Source organism: Lactuca serriola, chromosome 5, assembly GCF_051521515.1.
Source record: "Lactuca serriola cultivar US96UC23 chromosome 5, Lser_US96UC23_V15, whole genome shotgun sequence".
In the NCBI taxonomy this organism is placed as follows: domain Eukaryota; kingdom Viridiplantae; phylum Streptophyta; class Magnoliopsida; order Asterales; family Asteraceae; genus Lactuca; species Lactuca serriola.
Window position 1 is genome coordinate 210,859,785 of NC_136412.1, and position 23,082 is coordinate 210,882,866.

Consider the following 23,082-nt stretch of genomic DNA (forward strand, 5'->3'; position numbering starts at 1 on the left):
ATAAGTAACATATGGGTTGGGCCCAATTTGGAAAATTGGGCCGTTAGTGGGCCTTGTGGAACGGTGTGGTTTTTGGAGTTGGGCCTCAGTTTTGGTTCAATATGGTTAGGGTTAAAATGGTCATTTTACCCCAAGTATGGATTATGGATCATGGTTTGGAACCCAATTGCTAATTGGGTGATATTATTGGTAGCTCGAGGAGTCGTTAGGGCTGCAGCTGGGGAGTTCTTTCTGTGAGCTTCAGCATTTGAAATGAGTCTCCCTTCGTAGAACTTGTGGGTAGAAGGCACCAATACCGGCCCACTATTTTTGATATGGATTAGTAATTGTCTTTGTGATAATTTATAAGGTGGTATGTATTATTTGATGCCTATGTGTGATATACATGATTGATGTGGTAGTGGTAAGGGTGAAATAGACACCGTAATCGGTTGGAATAAAACCGCTGGGTAGGTCGGAGACCCAAGCATGCCTAACAGGGGTAGGTCGAACACCCTGGTATGTCTAACATGGGTACGTTAAGCATCTAGGTATGCTAAGCAGGGTAGGTCGGGCACCCAGATATGCTCGGTAGTATCCGTTTAGAAATAGGCCAAAAGAGTAGGCCAGCACCCAGATATGCTTGGCAGTATATTTTTTATGTATGGTATTTGATATTTGGGGAACCCACGAAGCATTATGCTTATGGTTTTCAGTTTTGGTGTCAGGTACCCCGATTTTCAAATGAAAGAGCTCGGTACGATCTCACCACACACACCCATGGTTTCCGCAATATGAGGTCTTTGGGAAATAAACGCTGATGATTGTTTTATTTAAAATGATTTTGGTTGTTAGGCACAAGTTATAGTAATGTTTTAATTATAATAAAACTAGAATTTTTATCTTGGATTTTTGGGGTGTTACATGTTGGTATCAGATCCTTAGTTTGAGGGATTCGGGCATGCTCTCGGGTGTGCCTGAACTCAAACTGAGGGTTTGGTGAAATTTTTTATAAACTAAACATTTAACTAAAAAGGAATTTCTAATGAAGAAAGCGGTGTGATGCATGCAATCGGCCGAGCTCAACTAAGTGGTTCCCATAATATCAATATGTGTTTCTTATGATTATATGATATGATTCACATGCTAGATTATAGTTAAGGATCTAGGAAAGATGCCTTTGTACGCTTGTATGAGCTTGTATATTTGCATGCTAGTACTGATCAGTCTGTGGTAGGATGGCATGTTTAGGATATGCCTAATTGTTTGAGCTTTAAGAATATCACGGTAGTATGACTTTGAGATCAATGGATAGAATGGCTTGTTTAGTGTGTGCTGGTTAGACTTTCCGTTTCCTGAATGTTGCTTGCTTTGTGCTTTGTGAGACTCTTAGTGATGTGAATCCTCTACTAAGTGAATATGTTAAGTCACATGTGACACATGTTAAATAATCTCAGAGTGATGGATTTGGCCCTATTATGCAGCTCTTGTTTGAGTCCATCCGTTTTAGGGTCGAGTCTTTTAATCGAAGAATTATCTTATCTTTGTTGCATGTGACTATATTCATGAAGTAGCTAGTTGAAATTGGTGGGAGTCTTTAGTAGCTGAGGGCTGGGTGGGGTCGGGAACCTAGGGGACCCTAGGATATGCTTTAGTAAGTTTAGGTGTATTGGTTTGAGGAAGTGACTTAGAGGATTTTGGTTTGTTGCTGAGGAAAGTATGGATAGTTGTGGAAGGTAGTATTAGGGCCGTACTACTAAAAGCATAGGATCCATACTCAAATTTGTGACAGTCCTGTAGAATCTAAACAAGTTTGTGGAAGGAGGATTCTTCGGTATGTTTGATCAGTGCCATGTTGTATGTCAGTTTGGTGATGAGCACTCAAGATGGTGGTTTTGGTTTTGGCTCTAATTTGGGTTCTGGCTCAGGTGCAGATATTGAGCTGATTAGCGGGTGGCTGTGGAAGTTCATCTCATCGGAGATTTCTCGCTATATTTTAAAGATGTTGGATGAACGCTTGGGCGTGTTCCGTGCGGAGGTTATGGCTATCATTAGAGCCCGCACTCTTTATTTTTGGGAGTTTTGTGCTTGTGGAGCTCCTATATTCCATGGGGAGAGGGACCCCATTGTTAGTAAGAGGTGGTTAGAAAATATGGATAACACATTCAGGATGATTTTCTGCCCTGAGGAGGCAAAGGTCAGATATGTTTCCTGCCTATTGAACGATTGGGCATGTGATTGGTAGGAAGAGGTTGGTAGTGAGTTGGGCAATGATGTTGTTGTTGCTATGTCATGGGATGACTTCTCGAGGTTTCGAGCTGAGTTTGCACCAAAGATTGAGGTGTAGAAGTTGGTGCGAGAGTTTCTGGATCTCCGCCAGACGACTGAGACTGTGGCAGAGATCACTGCCAGGTTCTGGGAAATGGCTTGCTTGGTACCGTAGTATGCAGCAAATGAGAAGATGAAGAAAGTGAGATATCATCTTATGTTGTGGGATGATATTAGGGAGTTTGTGAGTATCTCCGGGTGCGAGACCCCGAATGATTTGATTTCTAGAGCCCGAGAGCGGGAGATTGATCTGGAGCACATTGGGAAGAGGGGGTCAGATCATTTGCATGCATTGAAGGGTCTCGGGAAGAGATCCGAGATTTCTGATCAGCTGTCGAGAGGCCAGTAGGGTCGGGTTCAGTGCAGCACGTGCAGGAAACTGCACGATGGAGTTTGTCATCCCTGGGGTTTGCACTAGTACAAGTGTGGCAGGTTTGGTCATTTCAACAGGGACTGTCCTCAGGGGGAAAGCTCGTTATGTTTTCACTGCGATTAGGTGAGCCACATGAAGTCCGATTGTCCAAGGTTGAGGAGAGGAGCATTGACTGCGCCTGCTTCGGATACTTTGAGGATCACCGATGGACGAGAGGGTAGGGCAGGATCCCCAGCGAAGAGGATTCGGACTTTCTAGTGACATACATGGGAGATTAGGACTCCGGCAGGCAATGTTGCGGGTATGTATCTTTTTCTTTCTTCTTGGTTTTATCTATGTTTTGTTGATTGGAATCTTACATCGGTTAGGGTAAGAGTATCTTTGTTTTATTTCTCTGCTGATGTTTGGGTTCTATCTTCAAGGAATGTTATATACCATTTGCATGCCATGAGTTATTAGTGGTTTAGTGAAGGGTTGTTTCTCTTATAACAGGTTTGGAGTGTTCAGTGTTATCTTGGTTGTAGTCGAGATCAGTTCACAGGAATTGTGTGGAAGGTTTTTGGTCAGCATACAGTGTGTTAGTTGTCCAATATCGCCAAGATTCAGTGGTTTTAGAATTGTGCTTGGATTGGCTTTTGGGGTTGGCAAGGGAAGTGGTTTGCTGCTAAGGTTTTGGTTGGAGCATCCATCCTTTAGACTTCAAGATTTGAGTGGGATGTCATTTTAAGTATCTGGGGTTGTCAGTATTGTTGGGACTCAAGAAGTGTTCAGTTGGTCTTAAGGAGTTGTGCGGTCTTTTGGGATGGTTTGTGATGGAACACTAGCATTAGTAAGCACTAGGTGTCATCAGATCGATCATTGGAAGGTAAGAATGGTTGGGGATCCTTCAATTGTCATGATTTGTGAGAGCTTAGCGAATGAAAGTGGGGGAGAATCGTTCAGGTACTCAAGGGCAGAAGTACTTGTGAAACTAGGATGAGTTTCACATCCCCGTCAATGAGGAAGGCTACCCAAGTGGCAGTCTGGATTAACGATCGTGTGAGTTGGGAATTCAGGAAACTTCCCGAGTTTCGGTACCAGTCATGACTCGTGTTCAGCTTGGGTGTGTGGTCAAGTACATGCCCGACTGGGGATATGTTCGAATTGAAATATTAGCGGTAAGGAATTAGGTGGCAGTTAGTGTGGAAGTGTTGTAAGACTGTAGGGTGACCCGTAGTTTACACCGATCCCTGTACAGCATTGAGATTGTCACAATCCATGAGTTGCTCATGGATTCTCCAGATGGTTTAGGCTAGGGTAGGCATGTTCGCAAGACTGTGGGAGGGCCACAACAGGGTTGGAATAAGGAAATGATAGGTCGTGGGAAATCGGGTATAATGTATTACTATCGTTGATTTTGTAGCATTAGTTTAGCATTGGGTTTGGTAAGGAGATGGTTCGGGTAATTGTTGCCAGTTGAGGTTTTCTTTCAGAAGTCGCGTGGGACGACTGTGTGGGCGTCTTTTGCTCGACATTCAAGCAGGAACCCGGTATTTCAGATAGTTCATAGAACAGTTGGGACCAGGGAGGTCTCAGCTGCTTTTGGAAACAAACTACTAGGCAGCAAGATGTTTCAGATAGTGTTAGTGATTTGGGATTCATGTGTGCGAAATAACTCATTATTTGGGAAATGCTATATCACTTGTAGTTTGGATTAAATAATATCAAAGAAAGTGATTTGACTATGTTGTGCAATTGTCGTCTAAGTCTAACCGTTGCAGGGATAGTCTTTTACTCGAAGGATTATCCTAGCCTTCTGTCAAGTATAGGTGTTATGCATCTAGTTATGGTCAGTGACCTTGTTCCCAGTGGTAGCATCAAGATAATAAAGGTTGGAAGTGTTCTGTTTAGTTTGGTATTCAAGGTGGAATCTGCTCAGTAATGGTTTAGTGTGGGCATTCTGTCTAGGGTTCAGACCAACTTGAGACTTTAAGTTTGGGAATGAAGAAGTGGTTTTATGCATCGGTTTTTGGAAACTATTGTCGGTGGATCAAAGAGTTCATCCAAGGATTTCTCTTTTTCGGGTTGGAAGTTTCTACGTGGGTTCGGCTGTCTTCGGGAGGTTGTTTTTGCTCAGAATCTACAGTTGTGTTCCTTAGGTGGTTTGTTTTGATATGGGTGTTAATAAGGAATGATTTCGAGGACGGAATCTAATTTAAGTGGGGGATAGTTGTAACTCCCTGTTTTGAATCGTTGTCATGTGGTGAGAAAGGAATGGGTATTAGCTGACTTAGAAACCTTGAAGAATCGACTTTGGGCTCATTTGGAGGTGGATGATGTAGTTTGGATGATCCGAGTATTCGGTTTCTGTTTTGGAGCTCACGGGTATCTGTAAAGGCGTTGGTTCGGGACTTTTCTAAATTTTGGATTTAAGCTTGGTTGGTTTTCAGGCTATATAAAGTTGATATAAGTGTAGGGCTTCTGGTTACCTTTCCGTTGATATAAAGAATGCCGAAAATGGATAAATGACACAAAAGTTATGACCATTTCAAGCTACAGGGTTTTGAGGCCAACCGGGTACGCGTGGCGTACCAAGTGGGAACGCATGGCGTTCAAAAGGAAAATAGATGCAAGACAGATTGGGAACGCAGGGCGTTCGCTGGGCAGATTCAAAAGCTCATTTTTAGGGACTGGTCCATTTATAAGCATCATTATGGATGCAAACCTTTTCCATTCTTCAGCCTCCTTCCTATCTAATCCTAAGAACGAAACCCTAAGCCTCTTGCATGGACTGTGAGCTTACCTTGAGCATTTTGGTATTATTTGGGTGATTTTGAAGAAGAAGGTGTTTAGAGAAGAAGCAAGGGATTGAGGAGAACTTGTAGATCTAGAGGTTTTGTATCATTTCCAGTCTATTGAAGGTATAAAGCTCTAACCTTGCTCATTTGAGGTTTAGATTTAAGTTTATGTGGATTTTAGTTCCTTTTTGGTCCCATGGTTTGAGATCTTGTGGTTATAATCACTCTAGAAGTTTGATTTTCTTCTTTTGGATGTTAATGATGTCTTAGACTCATAAAGCTTTCACCTTTAGAGTTGTAGAAGCCCATGCATTAGATAAAGCCCCTTTTTATGGAAGTAGATTGTTATATCTTGAAGTTGGGACTTTTTGGGGCATTCAATGCCACCAATTCAGTGACTTTATTGTTCTAGAGGTTCTAAAAGACTTGGATCTATGTTTTGGTGGTATGGCTTAAGGATTAAGTACTTAATGGCCGCTTTTTGGAATCTACGCACTAACACACTGCGTAAGGTCCGGGAAAGCCCTGTTTTCCGGCTGGGACTCGCGATTTGGACTAGTGAAGAACACCTAACATTCCTCAAGGGAACGCCTTGTGTTCAATCCGGTAGTGGGCTTCCTTGGGCCATTTTCTTGGACTTTGTTACTTTGGGCCTTTCGGGCCATTTGAGATCAATTAGTGGACTACGAAAATTTTTGGGCTTTAGGATAAGGCCCATACAGGTTGGGCCCAATTTTGAAAATTGGGCCATTAGTGGGCCTTGTGGAACGGTATGGTTTTTGGACTTGCGCCTCAATTTTGGTTCTATATAGGTTAAGGGTAAAATGGTCACATATATAAACACACACGCACATCAAAGAGTAAGTTTGTTATAACCACCCCAAGGACTTTACCCCATGAGTAGGCTCCGATTATCAATTTAGACAAGAGCATGAGATGAGAGGATTTATCCATGAATGAGAGAACCATCTTGGTGAGGATGGAAAATGTTTGAGGATAATGGATATTCGTGTTTGAATGAAGAATGATATCCTCCTAATGGTGAAGGGCTTGTTCTATTTATAGGGCTAGATCAATTTCAATTAGGTTTGGACTTGAGTTAGCCCAATTCAGTCCCAACCAACTAAGGGCTAGGTTGTGCTACCATGAGATGTTGTTAAGCAATGCGGTCCTACTGCTGCCAAGTAGTGTTGTCAAGCAGTAACTGAGTCGTACTACCAAGCAGTTGGTGAGCTAGAGTGTTGGCAGACAGGTCTAGCAACTAGTCGTATCCTTATTGACACCCACCCCCTACTGCCCCGGTCTGATATGATTGGTACATCTCTAGTTACATCAAACTAGATGTAATTACATAAGTCATACATTATCAAGTCCCCCAGCTCGTTATGATTGGTTTGTGAAGAATCGTGGCAGATTAACCTCTCCTACGAAAACCATAGTTTAATATAATAGATCTCGAGGTAGACTTAGATAAATGTAGTGTAGGGTTCACATCATAATTCCTTTATGTTTGGTAGGAATAATATAGAATTGATGTGAAGAAACTAGATCTGACAATTTGATACACAACATAAGTTTTTTATATATGTATTTTAGAAATCCGTGTTTCGTGTTTATTCATGCTGACACGAATATTAAATTCACATTTTGTGTCTTACGTTTGTTAAACACAAATTTAATTCTTTAATCATGTATAGACACAAAATAGATTTGTGTTAACATGCGACATATATAAACACACAACATTTGACATATTTAAACTTTTATATAAACATATAAGCACACAAAACATGACATGTATAAACATGTATATACATGTGTAAACACATATAGACATATATAAATATGTACGACACAAATTAAATACGTATTCACTTATGTTTTCGTGTAACTAATTAGAAAACGTGTATATTCGTGTGAGTCATGTGACACACTGATTACTTACATGTCGTGTTTGTGTTTGACACCCAAGACATATTTTTATAATTGGTGTGGTGTTCGTCTTTTCCAAATTCGTGTTGTGTAAATTCAAGTCCGACACGTATATGTGATACACAAGCACAAATTGATAGGTCTAGATGCATTGTAGTTCTTGCCATGAGGTGAGGCTGTCGTGAATATAAAAGAACAAGGTTGCTATGATAAGCAAAGATGTTGTAATCATGCACCAATGATACTCATGAGATAAAGTTTTTGCTTTTTTATCGTATGTTAATCGAATGCCACCAATAATAATATTTAGAGTCTTTTGCATGAGCTTCACGAATCGTCTTCATAATATTGTTGTACAAGTTGTATAGAACTATTATCCCTCCAGTATGATGAGTTTGATGTGAATACCATATAGATAGTTGTCTCAGAATAAAGTGGATAGGGAAATATGATCTATAGTAGGGTTGTTTTTAAGATAATAAGCAACAATTATGTCACAGAGATAATATATAGCATGGTTGTTATCAAGATAATACTATACAATGGTATCCCACAAGATAAAGATTTTATAGTGAGTTGAAACATGAGAAATTGTTGGTGATCATCTGAGCCGAGAAAAGATAAGGTTCGTTGTCTTTAATCATATTTGTAGGAGTGGAACATCAAATGTGTGGTGCTAAGCATGGTTTAGTATTGATATGTTTGATTTACGGTGTGTGTATTTCCCTGACGTATATCCCACAACTCAGGATTGATCTTAGCAACCAAAAATTTTGAACATGTTACACGGGAGAGCATTGCATGAAACAGATAGGGCTTTGCATCCAATGATCATGAAGACATAATGCGGGAGAGAATCTTGTGAAACAAATCGGGCTTATCATTCGGTGATCTTGAAAATGTTATGTGGGAGAGGATCATATGGAACAGATCGAGCTTAGCAACCAACAATTCCATAGACGTCATATGGGAAAGCATTGCATGGAATAGATTAGGATTAACAACTGACGATTGGGAGGACGTCACATATGAGAGCATCATGTCAAACAGATCGGGTTTAACATTTGATGAACGTGAAGATGTCAAGTGGGAGAGCATTGCGTGGAACATATCGGGGTTAATAACAAAAGATTATGAAGACATCACGCAAGAGAGCATCACGTCGAACTGATCGGGCTAAGTAGTTGGTGATCATGAAAACATCACATGGTAGAGCATCATGTGGAACAGATCATGCTTACCAATTGCGGATTATAAATGTCACACTTGAGTGCAATGTGTGGAACATATGAACTTTAGCAATCAACGATCGTGAAGATGTCAAGTCGAACATATTGAGCTTTGTAGCCGACGATCGTGAAGACATCACGCAAGAGAGCTTCATTTGGAACAAAATAGGTTGGAGGCCAAGGTTTCCTACCTTTGATCCTTTATGTAGGAACATTCTAGTGAATTGTAGTTAGGCTATGAAGCTAAATAAAATAAGGTAAAGGTTATGAACCTTTGTAGAATGGGGCTGAAAAGCCTTCCGTGAACCATGAAGTTGGGTTGTTGAGCCAAACAACTCAAGGTAAAGGTTATGAACCCTTGAAAATTTACACAATGGGAGTAAAAATCTTGCAATCATATTGTATTCTTCGGGTGATCAGTCTAGGTAGAAATATAATGGTAACTAGTGTAAAGAGTCAGGCAGCAAGGCTACTCAGAGACTGGGCAGCAAGGTTGCTAAGAAATGTTCAATAAAGTTGTTGAGAGTCAAGATGCATGGTTGTTGAGAGACCGAGCAGTGAGGATGCTGAGACGTGGACACTAGGGTTGCTGAGAAGGGTTGAGCATCCGAGTTGCTTAGAAGAGTTAGGCAGCCGAGTTGCTAAGAGTTGGGCAGCAGGGCTGATGAAAAGAGTTGGGCAGCCGGACTGCAAGGCTACGATTAAGAGTTGGACAACGAGATCTTCTGGTAAGAGTTGTGCAATAAGTCTATTGGAAATAGATATCGAGTAAGGATTCTAAGAGCAATATAGTCAGGTTGTTGTCAAGAGAGCTGGACAGCCACTCTTCTTGCAAGAGTTGTGCAACAAAGATACTTATTCATTCTAAAGTAATAATGTGCAGTACCATCTCATCTTGTAGCTTAGCTTCGCCCTCAACATAAAGATAATACTTCCGCATAGTTTCATGTCAACCCTTCCCCCATGGAAAAGGTTAGAATGAGAATGATGTGTGTATGGGGTTGGTTTGTATGTTTTAACAACGGTTGCTTGTTTTTTGTCGATTCGTCCCAAAGGATGTGAACACTTGTGTATGAGAACATCATCATTTTTCGAGGATTTCTTCCATGAATGACAATGTTTAGTACAAGAGTCGCCATGATTTGTTGTGTTTTTCCGGTGATTTGTGGCTACAAAGAAATGTTTTGGCGGTTTTACTTCAAACATGGTTGTTTGGAGATTGGTATTCGGTTGAACCGCATCATTTTTGTTCGAATTATTTTTTCTAGTGGAGGTGGAGGTGGCAAGTGGTAGCATGTGTGTCGTTGTAAAGGAGATGAAGTTTTGACTTCATGATCAATTGGCTTGTGTTTGTATGTTTGTGCCTCATTCGTTTGTAAATCTACCTCATCTAATAAAAGAGTAGTTGTTTATGCCACGTGTTATTTTCTCATGCACTTGAACAAATGGCATTTTTTGGATTTTTTTAATTTATTTAATATTCCACTTCTCATTTCATAATTTATCAAATAATAGTAATAAATAATAAATTTAATTAATCCTTTCATTCCATTAATAATTCCATAATTTAAAGAAAATATATGTTGTCTTGCCATTTGATTTGCTAATATCATGCTCTTCAGCGTTTCCATAAAATCAACATTCACTTAATTTTAGGTAATCATAATAATCGTTCAAGAAACTTGAATCATCAAGAATCTCGCCAATTGTTTCTCCCCTAAATCTCAACATATATCTCTTCAGATCCACCATTTCACTTCCTCCATAATTGCTACAATCTCACATTATCCTTGTGAAGAAAACTGGAAATCTTTCTAATAACAAAGTTGAAAGGTCTAACATGATGAAACGAAGCTGAACCGGAGCTCTTATCCACTCGTAGACACACTTTGTTTGATTTTAGGGTTTTCTACTTCTTAGATAACAAGCACATGTAATAATTCCTCTGATGTGCCAATCAGTTTTCACTGTCTCCGGGGAGAGAACAAACAAGTAGCAGTCACTAAATTGGGTATATATGGATTGATATTATTTGTTTTTGAAAGATCCATCATCTTTAGTAAACATCAACATGCCATCAGACTAGAAAAGTGATCAAGTTTAGATTGTGTAGTTGTTTTGTAGTCTTTTTCATTAATCAATGTATCAGTTCATCCAACTTTAATTTAATCTAATTTCATATGTTGAAATGGAAGTTGGAAGTTGAAATCAACATATAGTCAATGGATGGATCATATAATCCTTCTTTGGGATACCCATATTTTCTCTAGTAACCTTCTTCTTGATTCTTCCATGACCTAAATTTTTTATCCTTTCTCATCTTAATTGTACTTAAGGACTAATTGATAGGTACATGTTTTTATAGGTATTTGATTCATCAAAAAATTTAAAGAAATTTGTTTTAGGTTAAAAGGTCTATCTGATGTTGCAAAAGAACTCTGTATACAGGTTTGTAAAACCGTTTTTAATGTTAGGTGCTTGAGAAATGAAAATTAGATAATTAAATAGAATTACTTCATTGTTTGTCTGATCGCAGGTTCAAGAAGCTACACATGGAAGTGTTTTTAAGGTTGTCGCATAGGTAGTTGGGTTTAACGGGCATTAATCAGAGCTTCACAAAAGGATTCTATGAAAAACATGTACATGATCTATCAAAAACATGTACACGATCTGGGTCAAACCTTCTTCTTCTTCTAATATTTTGGATTTTGTCTTCATTTCTTCAAACATGCCCATGCCCTTATTGATTTTGCCCATGTTCTTTTTTGTTTTTATTAATAAGCACATTTTTCTGATTGTTAGTTGAAAATACAGTTTGGAAATATACTTTTAGTTTGAAGTCTTAACTAGAATTTCAAACTAGATATTTTCTTCAAATATAATTTCACTTGAATCAAGTGTTTGACTTTGAGCTAGAAACCCAATTTTATAACTTTGAAACTCAAATTGAATGGGCTATTTATTAAAAACAACAAAGCGGGGCCACCAAGATTGGTAATATGGCAATAAATAGTTAAATTTATATTAATCATCTATGACAATTTCATAATTTAATGAACAATGTGAGGCTGATTTAAACTAAATTTTATAATTCTTGAGTCGATTTTAATTGATTGAATGATATGTTGTATCATGGTTAGTCATATTTATGTTAAGATAATACTACAGAAGAGTTATAGTGATGATGACCAAATTATTTAATGATTATGTAATCTTGATTTTTGGGTATATCCACGTTGAATAACCCCATTCTAGTCTTTTAATATTTGAATATTTTTTATTAATTATCATTATAAGGGAATAAGATATATTCGGGATATTGAAGGTTTTTTTGGTTATGTTGGCTGCCCTCCCATTTCACTGCCTTTGCTGGTCCATATTAGATACTAAAATGTTAATGATGAGTTGACTGTTGAAAGTGTTTTTCTTTTGCTAGCTCCTGGTGTAGTTTTTCGGTTGTTTTTATTTCATTTCTTAGTTTTTTGGTGCTTCTTCTGTTCTAATTAGTTTTGTATATGTGATATTGTTCAATCTGAATTTTTTATATGTGTCATTGTTCAAGATAGCACTTAATTGGGAAAAACACATGGACTAAAACTATTTTTGCCTGCTATTTTGGATGGAGTGTATGATCTATATTATTTTCTTATGAACCAAGAATCAAACTCCTAGGCCCATCAAGAACCTGAAGAGGACCTAGTAGATGTATACATCCAGTCAAAGTTTAACCGTGTTTGGTCAAACTCCTGTGTATGAATCATTGACTAGAAGATATAAAGTGGAAAGAAATCGTCTTATGAACATCCAAGTATGACTGTAGTAGGGGTGGGTGAGTTGTTGTAGTTTAGATTAGATATTGATTATGAAGATTATTTGACTAAAATTATTGAAGTTGTTATTGTCATTCTTGTGCTTTTGATATATGTGGCGTTAGTTTATTCTTGAATGAAGTTAGCTTGATGAAAATGGAATAAGTTTAAGTTTGGAATTACGTTCCTATTTGAGACTTAAACACTTGGACTATGAATTATTAGAACAAGGAATGAATTCTCTAAGAACTTGAAGCAATCGTATTGTTATTACATTGTGATGTTGGACTTAGTTACCAACTAGAAGTAGCAGATAATTGAGGAAATGTGGTTATGGAATTTAATGTTAGAAAATATTGAAAATAGTATAAAAAAAACACATTTTGTATATTAATTTGAATCGATAATTAGAACTTGTAGAAAAATAATCTGTAAACTAATACATATTTTAAAATCATTGATTTATGATGATGACTGTGAAGTATTAGTATTATTTTAATTTGCAAACTGTGGTTTCCACAGGTTATAACCTAGTGTCATTATAAACAATAGAATTAATGCTATAAAAGCCTTTTTTTCGAAATATTTGGTTTTACCCATTTGGAAATTTTTTGTTCACTAAAGCCGAAAATTTACACACACACACACACACACACACACACACACACATATATATATATATATATATATATTGCATTTTAGCTCTTTCAAAGGGTTACCCAGTTGCCAACCAGATACCCATACACATGGCGCTCCAAATCGACGCTGACTAGGAAAATTAGCCTGACATGTTGCCATGTCAGCGTATTATTGTGTTTAACTCGAAAATAAAGAATTTTGGCAAAAAGAGGATGGGATTTTGAGTTTGGATTCACACATTTTTTCATCCAATTCTCTCAAACCAGGGCTCTAATACCAACTTGAAATACTCCAAAAATCAAGACAAAATTTTTATTTTTAAAACCACATCAAAATCCATAAATCATACAATCATAGTATCCAAAAGTCAAAATCATCAGTCAGAGTATCCCAAAATCATAAGTCAATAAATATCGAGGATGATGTGCACAATCATACCTTCGCCTTTCCCTTATCTTCAGATGTACCTGAAACAATATAGTCAAACTCTATGCCAATGCTTAATGAGTTTCCCCCAAAAATACCGCACACAACCAAACTGTCCAAACAGATAACAACATGCATATATGACCCTTTAGCCTGAGTGGACCACCTAGTAAGGCCTACGGTCTGCCTGGACCGCCACGCAAGGCCTACAGTCTATTAGGACCACCCCGGGTATCTTGGTCTTCAGCACAAAGCAGGACCGAATAAACCGGACCCATCATAATTTGTCGACATATGCAAAAGTATGGGACAAAAGGGACATAAAGGGACGTAAACCAATTAGACTAAAGGGACATAATTGGTTCACTAAAGCCGAAAATTTACAACATACGATATTCATACCCAATTAGACCAAGAGTATGGGACAAAAGGGACATATACCTGAAGACTAACTAGATCTATTAAAAAACTTCATCAAGTTCTGAACTTTATACCTCTTATAGAATGCTTATGAGATGCATGTCCCAGATCCACAAGGCTTGAAGCTTTCCAAGTGCTCTCAAATGGAATCATTCCTTCAAAGATGAACACAAAACACTCAAAAGAGCTGAAAACTCACAAATAAGATTAAGGTTTCAAGGTTGCTAATCAAAGGGAATGCATGTTGATAATAAAAGGTCTCAAGGGGGTTAGAGCCTTTAAGTATGACTCAAAACCACTAAATTAGGGTTTGTGCCATGGGCAACTACACAGTGTGTAGCTTGACCTACATAGGGCATAGTTCATTAAAACCTGAATCTAATCTTCCTCCTACATGCTGCATAGGGACTACATTACGCGCTGCCTAATGGCCAACCCCCCCCCCCCCTCCCCAACTAATTACATTTTATGTAAGGAAAGAAGTTTACCTGTAGGACTGGGTGTTACAGATAAGGATGGATCCTTGCCATACTAAACCATATAAAGTCTTTTATCTACTCCTATGTTGGTGTTTGTATTCAAAGTACAAATGATATTGTTTAAGATATAATTCCAAAATAATAAAAGAGGATAATTTCTACCAATTAGAATTTAAACCATATCCAGTGAGGTCTAGTTCATCATTTGTCAAATCATGAATTAGGATTTTACTGTAATAAAAATAAAGCTTAGGATTTTCATGTCAAATCATTGAAAGTATTGGGACTTTAGTGTATATATCCATCTTTTTGGTTAGAAACTCAATGGTATGATAGTCTGTAAGCATAAGAGTTATTGAAACATGTTCTGGTCAGTAAGATCCTATTGAAATCTTTAATGTTTGCTTCTTGTTAAATAGTTTGTTTAATCTCAACAAACTGACATTAAAAAAAATGGATATAATGATGAAATAAAGAAAAAAAATTATGGGTTTGCTGTCTTTTTGCAGTCCTAAAAATTGAGAACTAAGAAATCGAAAATAACGAAATTGCCCTTCTTATCCCTTCTCTACATTCACACCCTTTTGACTAGACGTGTATTGTTTGTGTTTGTACAATCTGTCCCCACTTTTCAGTCATTGCGCTGCGAAAATACACTAAAGTCCCAATATTTTCAACTATTTGACAAAAAAACTTTTAAACTTTATTTTTTTTACAGTAAAGTCCTAATTCACGATTTGACAAAAAGGTCATAAACTTTATTTATTTATTTTTTTTTACAGTAAATTCCTAATTACCGACTAACCGGAAAAAAAAGGTAAACATGTCAAAAATTGCCGATAATTAAGACTTTACTTTCAAAAAAATAATGTTTAGGACTTTCTTGTAAAATGGATGAAAATATTGGGACTTTAGTGTATAAATCCCTCAAAATATATATGGATTTTCTTACAAAAGGAAACCATCCATATTTTCCAAAAACAAATATTACACTAAATAATATAATAATCAAACCAAACTTACAAAAACAACTATGATACCAATTATTAGGTTTTATTCAAAACTGTTTTCCCAAAAACACCAAAAACAACAACAAAAGCATGAAAATAATGAATAAACTTAAAACACTTTTTAAAACACCAAGTTTCATTTTGCAAAGCATGGAAAGATTAAATAAATCATAGAAGGAAAAGTGTTACAATTTTTGAAGACTTTAATTCTCATGTAAAATATAAGTTGATGAATTGATGCATGATGCTCCAAAGGAGATAGCTCAACTTATAACCACTTAGTTCATGCAACAATTTTCAAGAAAGAAAAGAGGGAAAGAGGAAACCAAAACAACAAATTTGGCAGCCCTTTAATTAGAGAAAAGTGTATGAAATACTAGCAAGTATTTTTTTTCTCATGTCTTCCTTATATACTTCCACTAATGAACTAATTCAATGGTAGACATTAAATGAAAGTATGGAGCCTTATGACAACAATGGTGATAACACACAAACTTAACCTCTAGTGGAGGTAGGAGGTTTTGACAAGAAAGCAAGACAAAGAGTGTATTGCACCCTTTCTTACAAACTAGCTACTTGCAAGTCCAACTAGATGGTTACTCAAAGTGTCCATTTAACTATACATGACTTATATATTCATGTCATAGTAATATAACTAGTTTTCTTGTTTTCTATGAAAAATACCAATGAGCAAAGAGCATAAGCCAAACGATGTCGAGTGGTTTTCTAGGTAACCATTTTGAAACATGATCCTAACATGCGGGGGTTGGGGGTGATGTTGGTGAAAGATATATATACCCAAGAGTCATTATAGAACGATATTTGTTAATGACATATGATCCTATAAGGCCACACATTATAGCAAGTTACTACTAATTAATTATTCATTAAAGTAATTTGATTATATATTTATGTCATATGAATATAACTAGTTTTCTTGTTCTCCTTTATTATTATTTCCTATAAACAATAATTCTCAATTAATTGTTAAAAATATAATTTTCATAAAATAATAATTCTCCAATTAAAACATAAGCATTAATAATACTTATTAATAATCAAATTACTTTAATAAATATTCAATTCCTAGTAACTTGTTTTACGTGTGATCCTATAGGATCATATGTCATTAGCAAATATCATTCTATAATAACTCTTGTGTATAAAGATCTTTCACCAACATCACCCCAGCCTCCATACGTTGGGACCATGTTTCGAAATGGTTACCTAGAAAATCACTCGACACCATTGGGACCAAGTGCCAAATAAGGTGCGAACCTTGGTTTAGGTTACTATCCCTTTACCCCCACTACATGTATTCCACATTATTAATTAATTCATTATTAACTCACACATTACATTTATATATTTTCTCCTCTTCTATCCATTATTATCTAACCATGCATGCTAATCAATTCATTATATCATGACATATTACATTCCAAATCATACCATCAAAACATGTAAACATAGTACACATTTCAAGCAATTTACTTTACTAACATGGATTTCATAATTCATAGAAGTATATATTTTCTAGAATCACAGAATATATAAATATCATATTATATCATCAAAATACATTCCTCACTTCTAGCATGATCTTAACATCATCCTTTCATCCATATCATCTCATCACATTAACTAGCAGGAAAATTCAACCTAGGTAATTTATTCAAAACAAATTAACATCAATTCATAGTACATATAACTCATACAAACATTTCATGACATGGCATACCAATTCCTAGACTAATCGAGTGGTATCAAAACACACAAATCTCCAACATATGTATCCATTCGCCACAAATAATGACTCACCTCAAATCCAAGTTATTTGAAGAAATGATCTAAAGAAGGTACTCTCCATGAAACCACTAAGCATGCTAAAATAAAGCGTGAAAGCTTTTTCAGTTCCAGACAACCCCACCGCAACCGTAGTAAAAACACACCGTGTTTTTGTCCCTAGGTCATAAATCTAAAATCTCCACTTCCAATCATCGTGCCATGGTGGCAAGCATGTTGCGTCATGACTACGCTTTCAGTTATAAAAATAATATATGATCACCTATCCTCTATGGTCTGATTTTGGTCTATTCAACACCCGTTTGGGATGATTATAACCCTCAGAGAACATGACTACGTGTTCAAGGAGGCTAAAACACTTAAGGACCAATCTAACACCCTTTACCATGAATTTTAGCATCGTTAATGGATTATTCAAGAGTGTGACATGCAAGGAAAGAAAGAACACACAAAGAAGAAGCAGTAACCTTCTAGAATTTCTAGATGTTGTAAGGGATGAAGCAAAGAGTAAAGCAATCCAAGAAACAACAAAAGAACTCTAACACAAAGGCAAAAAATCTTAACTTCAACTCCAACTACTCTAAAAATAGCATACACTCAAGAATCTCTCTTACTCTAGGGTTTGTTGGCTAAAAATGAGATAGGTTTATTAGATTTGAGGGTTATCTATGCTTAAGTAGCCCCATAAACTTCAAACTAAACCCTAAAAGTATGAGAAAATGACCACTAAGTCCATATACATGACCAAGAATAAGTTTCTTTAACGAGATAAGAGGTTAATTTAACGAAAGAGTGTCAAGAAAACTAACCTCAATGATGGAATTGGGAATTTGGGTAGTTACAAACCTAAATGTTGATCTATTGAAGCATAATTTGAAACCCCAAAATGTTTGAATCATAAGACAAAAACATAAAAGATATAAGTGAACCCTACAAGATACAAGACTTAAAAGCAAGCTTTAGTGAGAAAAGGATTTCAAATAAAGACTTTCCTCGCTTGGTCCTCATTTTTTTCAATCAATATCTCTATAAGAAAACATAGATACGTTGATTACATTGCTTTGAGTCCCAAAATACGGTTTTCAAGTTTATTTTCATCTTTGATCCTTAATCTAGGAAATAATTTACTCTATCAGCCTACTTCTTCTCCCTAATTTGACTAAAAATGTTTAAATACGAATCCCATTTAGTCTAAATTCCACACATTCACTTAATACCAACAACATTCATGGAACTTCTTGTAAATTTAGGGAAACAAAGGAGGAATCATCAATTTAAAAAGAAAGAAAAAAATGAGTAAAAAGGGTTTCTGGGTTTGTGTTTTTACCTTCATCTGGGACATGCTATTTTACAACTGATTCTTTGACATTCCAACGATATTCTTCGATAAACCATCTCTAGAAACCCAATGACGGCCATTATCCGGAAATTTTATGGTTTGTTTTTTTTTTCGGGTGACTTTGACTAGGTTACAACTTAGGGCTCTTTCGTTAGAATTGTGAGAAGATGGAGTGGGTAGAGACTCGATAGCACATACATGGGAAGGGGTTTACGTTGAAAGAATTATGGGAGGGAGAGTATACTGTTAACTTGTTTGGACAAAGATATAACAAGTTTGGTTGTCTATCGCCACTCTTCAGGTTGTGTGGGTCTAGTCTCAAGTTCGATTGGTGATATTTGAGCTTCACCGGTGGCAGGCATAAAGAATGGTAGTTTCAAAATTGTATACTAGCTTGGTCAAATTAGACAGGACTCGAAAAAATGATGGTGGGGTACCAAATTTGATAGGCAGGGTACCAAAAATTGATGGCGGGATAGCGAAAACTAATAGATTGTATTTTTTTACATAAAATACATATAACTCGGTTCTTCACTTTAAACCGGATCATATTACATTTTCTTTTATAAAATCTGGTTTTTATATAATATAACCCAGTTTAGAAAAGGTGCTATATGATGGGTCTTATATATGGTTTTGTAGCGGTGTGTGTTACATTAAAAGTAAAAACAACTGAATTAAAATATGACAAATGAGAAAAAAGTTTTTTAAGTTTTTTTCAGATATGTTTAACTTTGTAACAACTAATTGTTATAAAAAGACTTCTAGAAAATTGGTCATTCTATTTGTGATGTTTGTTGAAATTAGATTTTTGATGACATAAATAGTGAAATGCTAATATATAAAGGTGAGGCAAGTTAAATGACGTCAATTCTCTATTTATTTCTATTTCCCCGCTATAAAAACAGGTTGATCGAAACTACTCTGTCCTCTTTCTACTCGTCCTCACACAATCAACTCTCCTCATTTTCCTCATTTCCACCTTCAACCTAATCACACTACAACAAAATAATGGCCGCCGTTTCTTCACTAGCTCCGTCGTCACCGGTAGCTCCTCAACCATCACCATGGCACTCACCAGTACCCTATCTCTTCGGCGGCCTTGCTGCCATGATGGGTCTCATTGCTTTTGCTCTCTTGGTTCTCGCATGCTCTTACTGGAAGCTCTCCGACCACCTTGAAAACGGCGACAGGGACATTGAATCCGGAGAGGGAAACACGGATGCCACCACTCCTCCTGAAAATAACACCAACCAAGAGGCGTCTGATATGCAAGAGAAGTATTTCGTAATCATGGCCGGAGAAGCTAAGCCTACGTTTTTAGCCACACCGAGTTCTAGCAGAACCACCTCGTTTGGTAGTAGCAGTTGGCGGAGCAATTCAACGGCGTTAACGGAGGGATCATCATCTTCGGTAGTGGAGATGTCGGAGGAGGTGAAACATATCAGCAGCGTGGAGAACAACTAGTCTTCTGCTGATCACTTCTCTTAATATTGTTGAATATAAAATTTTGTTGTAGTGATTGTGGGTTGAATGGTAGGTCCAGTAGTTTGTTCATCGTTTTGTTCAGAAATGCACATACAAATTTGTGACACCTTTCAAGATCCTCAAACCTTCGCATATGACTCATAAATTAGTGATTTTTTAATTATTCTGCTATAATTGTCGTATGTGATCTTTTGTTTACCAACTCCATGATGTTCAAGTCGATTCAAATTTTCTACATAAAAGATAATCTTTTGACAATGTATCAGTAATGGTGTTTTAAAAGGTTAGTTGTTGGATTAAGTGTTTAAATTTTTTTAGATTATCAACATCTACTTGAATTGGAAAAGTTTACTTGCACTCAACTTTATCAAATCATTGAGGGGCTATAATTTTTACTTTATTTTGTAGGCTTTTTTGAAGGTTTTTTCACAATATTAATTCTTTTACCAAAAAAGTAGTAATAATAATAACAATCATTTTAGGACATAAGTACAACTTTATTTTGGGTATGTTTGGGTCCAAAGGAGGATGATTTCATGTGAGTTGGGTCAAGTAATCAATGTCACTTATCCATATCATACGTTACTCTTTTATGTGAACTTAAGTAATCAAAGTATTCACGAAATAAAACCTTTGTATAAATCTGTCATGCTATGGGTGTGTGTTGTGTACAAATATAAATCATGGCCCACGATATCTGCACGAAATTGTGAGGGTGGCGTCTGTCTGTTTTTTTTTTTTTTTTTTTTTTTTTGTTTTTTTGAGTTTTGAGGGTAAGTCTTACGTGATTTAGATATACGTAGAAATATCTGATCTCATCTGCATCTTGTATACTTAATAATAGATGTCAAATACTCGATCACTAAATCTAATTTATATATTTATTCAAGTAATTCAAGTATAACTTTTAAAAAAGAAATATGCAGATTACCTTTATTATCTTAGATATTATTTCCTATATTAGCTGTTTTTTTGTTTTTACAACTTTTAACCCAATTTAAATAATCATAAAAGAAAATGGATTTTAAAACGTAAGAAATATTGACAAGTTAATTATTATTGGATTTGAAGACAATGTTCTGCGTTATCTGTTGTTGTCTATTATATATTTTGGTATTCCTATTCATTACCTCCTTTACCAATGTCCTTTTCCTTCTTTATAGTTTTGGACTTACGTTTTCAATCAACTGAATTTGAACAAGTTGAAACAATGATGGTTTTCGCTTTGATTTGTGGGTCGTACTACTATATAAATCCAAACAATTGAAAAGAGAAAAGACTATCCTAGCATGTCCCTTCCAACTTAGGTAATGTGATACTTGCGGAAAACTACAAATACATGAACTTTATCAACAAGTATTTAGTTCAAATTATATCGAGTATAATGTATAAGATAGGTGTGTAAATGCATATGAGTGTGAGGGATTTTTTCATTTCACAGGATAGTCGCTCTTTAAAAGTATCATTTGGTTGATCGAATGCGAAAAACACACAATGCATTGGTTAATTGAATGCAACAAAATTGAACCAATATTTTGTGTTTGTTGGATGTATATGTTCATTTGTTGGTCCCTTTTTTTGTCACTACACGAAATCAGCGAAATAGAAACGATGTGTTTAGCGGCCACACTATCTATAGTGGAGGCATTTGATGATGTCGCCGCTATTGATTGTGTCACCATTAAAGATGTAACTGCTATTGATGATAAACCGCAATCTGTGTGCTCCATTCCAGCAATATCCATGACCGTTGATTGGGTTCCTAAGTCCACCCAGAAGCCTTCTGGTGCTGTTATTGTAACTTTACCAAACCCACTACCTTGCCCAAGGTCTTCGTCTGCCTATCTAATATCATGATCGATCGCTCAACATGATTCCGGTGCTCGTCCACTGAATGTCATCCAACGGGACTACCGCAAAATCATCTATTAAACACTTTCTCAACTGAGAAACATGAAAATGCTATGGAACTAACTAAGGTCCTTGGGCAGATCCAACAGGTAGGCAACCTTGTTTACTCTGGCAATCACTCGGAAAGGCCAATAAATATGGGGCCCAGCTTGCCCGCTTCCAGAATTGGATGAAACCCTTCCATGGTGATACCTTCAGAAGCACAAAATCTCATACGTGTAACTCAAGATCGGACCAACACCGATCTGCTAACTCTTTTGCTGGATCTGGGAGGTCTGTAGTCCCCCACGTATATACTAAATCAACTATGTGGTCTTGAGCACCACCTCATTGCTTCCCATAACTCTATGATTGACCTTTTGTAGGGAAATATAGGGTTTATGGTAGAGATTTGGATACCAACTAGGATCTTGATATCACTTTCCGAACTGATATTTCTTCCCTATGTCTGAGTTACAAGAAATTCAGTCTAGGTTAATCCAAGTGGGCACTTACGTTTCTAGGCACAAAAAATGTAAGCCAATGTGCTTGAGGATTCTGTGAAAGTATGATGAAAAACAAGAGCTTAAGATCATAACCCTCTTCTGTAGAGGAAGAGATGTTTATATATTAAACAAGATTAGGGCTTCATTAGGGTTGGGTCGTCATTAGTTGCTTTGGAAGCAAGTAATGTTAATCCGAATTTAATGAGGATTTAGGGTTACCAAAACTAACAAGTTTCGTTAGTTTTACCATAGCGGGACCCCAGCCAGGGGCTCCGCCTCTTGGACCCCGCTATGGGCGCTACCCCTAGACCCCGCTAAAGGGATGCTGTCCCTTTGGAAACCCCAGACCCAGGGGCGCGGTCCCTGCACCCCCAACTAGTCGTCGAACTGGCTTCTAATTCGATCTTATATATGCATGTTCTCCGCACAACTCCGTACATATATTAGAGTACAAATTATGAAGCCCGTTAGCTCACATGTTAGTCCAGTTACTTAAAATGACATGGTAACACTAAAATCATCAACAATCCTCCCCCATTTTAGTGTAACCCTTGAACAAACATATCCTTATCAAAACAATCAAAACTAGTACATAATGAAAATATTGAAACGATTGAATATCCACTTAATATCATACATTTGCCAATACTTG

General features: G+C 36.7%; 1 pseudogene; it reads left to right on the forward strand.

Moving 5' to 3' along the window:
• The first annotated feature begins 19,452 nt into the window (after nucleotides 1–19,452).
• On the forward strand, nucleotides 19,453–20,140 carry LOC145051422 (protein GLUTAMINE DUMPER 2 pseudogene; annotated as a pseudogene).
• Nucleotides 20,141–23,082: the final 2,942 nt, after the last annotated feature.